Raw genomic sequence first — 2,500 nt, forward strand, 5'->3', positions numbered from 1 at the left:
CAACATCCGGCTGGAACAAACCCCCCAGAACTTCCTGCGAAGTTGACCCCTCCATCACCTCATCCGATCGATTTCATCCACCTCTCGCCTCCTACCTCCGCACCACCTGAAGTACATTCTAAGCCCTGGCCCCCAAACCTTTGACGGAGAGGGGGGTCGATAGTCCACTTCTTAAGCAATAGTCCGGTGGGGGAGAAACGGCTAACCCGCACCTTATATTGACATAGGCTAGCATATGGAGTAACCCTCGTTGAACCAAGGCCCCCCGACCCGCTTTGGCTGATCGGGGGGTTCCGGGAGCAAATTCTGGTGGGCGAGTACAGTGGATCCTAGATCGATCGAACAAGGTAACTTCGAAAACAAACTCCCGAATCTTTCCCAAACAGCTCTTCCATAGTTTTTCCAGTCCGCAGCAACGACTCAGGTTTGGATGGGCGAAATCACGACGGCAGCCACAAAAAAATGGATCTCCGACATCACACAACCCGACACACCTAAGTTTCGCGAGGCTCGGCCCCTCTTCCCCTTCGGATGTCCCCCTTCGGTACACCACCACATCATGCCATCCAGTCTGGAGCGTCGCCGACTCCCGTTGGCCAAGGTAGGGCCAACACAAGAGTAGCGGACGAACCAGTCATCTGGTCTTACCGGAGAAAGGGAGAGGTAGACTGCCACCACCAAACCCCACCCAAGCACACACCAGGCAGCAAAAAGCCATCATCCTAAAAGATGGTCCCACTTCACAAGACGAGGAGGTTCCCCGTCCTTCATTCCAACCCCAGGTGAGAACACACACACCCTTCTTTGCGATGGATAAAAGGCAAAAAGAGAGGGCAAAAAAGCCAACGCCAAATTCCAACCAGACCCCCAGAGGCACACACCACAAAAAGTGAAGCCAGAGAGAGCCAGACAAAGAGAAGGATAGAGAGAGAGGGAGAGTTAGACCCCCCCGGAAGAGAATCATAGGTGCTGCGGCCTTTTTCGGGAATGTGACCAGGAAAGAGAGAAACCGACGAGGCCGATACACACATTAAAAAATGAAAAAGTAACCATCACCGCGAAGGATTTTCCTCAAAAGACAAATCAGCAAGAAGTATGTCCAATCCCGGGGGCCCATCGCCCCTCCAAATTAATGGAGGGGTCGGATAGAAATTTATAGAAATGTTACTTTTGTGAAACCCCTAGCCGACGAGAGAACTCTCACCGGTTTCGAAGTTCCATTTTCACATTCCGACCTGGGATGTTATGACTCCTCGGCCCACACTGCGAACGCGTCCCACACCCCCTCCAAGTTTATCAGGAATTTCACCTGAGCTTGCAATAGAGATCGAGCGCGGTGGCGGTCACAGTGGTGGTCGACCAGGCGGAGCTTGAACGGCCTCGGCAAACACTTCTCCCCACCCTCCCAAATGAATGAGAGAATGGCTTGACAATACCGAGGCCATCGCCCCCCGCCAAAAATGGTTACTAGCTCTTGGGACTCGCTGCGACGTTACGCGTATCGGCACAAGACCAACCCTCTTTTTCCAGTCGCCCGCGCACCAAAAAAAATTTTGGCAGCGGGACTCACAATCCTTGACAGCCAGCTCACCATATAATACTCGGCGACCCTCCGCGGGACCTCCTCAGAGGGTCGCGTCGCCGGGAAACTAACCCCCACTCCTCACTGATCCAAGGTAACACGCCAGAAGTATCCAGGTAACCCCAGTAGTATCCAGGTATCCCCCCTGCGAACGTCGGTACTGGGCTCAAAGAAGGCAGCGAGCAGTCGGGACCCGTAGGCACCGAGCAACCGTCACCCCCTCACGACTTTTCCCGAGACGCTTCAGAGGAACCCTTCCCCCACATAGTACTCTCTGTGGGATTCGGCAGGCCCCCCCGTCCTACTGCACTAAGGAAGTTCCGAGACACACTTTTTTTTGTGGAAGACCACCCACCCTCCCTGTCCTGCCTGCTATCCCCGCCGCGACTCCTGGTCCCGGCCCTCCTCCCCGACTTCCTCCTTGTCCCGCTGCGAGTCCCGGACCTCCTCCCCCACTACCTACTCCCGCCGCGAGTCCCAGTCCCGGCCTTCCTCCTCCTCCTCCTCTTCCCTAGTCCCGGCGCGAGTCCCGGACCTCCTCCCCCACTTCCTAGTCCCGTCGCGAGTCCCGGACCTCCTCCCCCTCTTCCTAGTCCCGGCGCGAGTCCCGGACCTCCTCCTTCTCTTCCTTGTCCCGCCGCGAGTCCCAGTCCCGTCGCGAGTCCCGGACTTCCTCCTTCTCTTCCTTGTCCCGCCGCGACTCCCTAGTCCCGTGGCGAGTCCCGGACTTCCTCCTCCTCTTCCTTGTCCCGCCGCGACTCCCTAGTCCCGTGGCGAGTCCCGGACTTCCTCCTCCTCTTCCTTGTCCCGCCGCGACTCCCTAGTCCCGGCGCGAGTCCCGGACTTCCTCCTCCTCTTCCTTGTCCCGCCGCGACTCCCTAGTCCCGGCGCGAGTCCCAGTCCCGTCGCGAGTCCCGG

This window comes from Physcomitrium patens, chromosome 26, assembly GCF_059467195.1.
Source record: "Physcomitrium patens ecotype Gransden chromosome 26, ASM5946719v1, whole genome shotgun sequence".
NCBI classification, from domain to species: Eukaryota; Viridiplantae; Streptophyta; class Bryopsida; order Funariales; family Funariaceae; genus Physcomitrium; species Physcomitrium patens.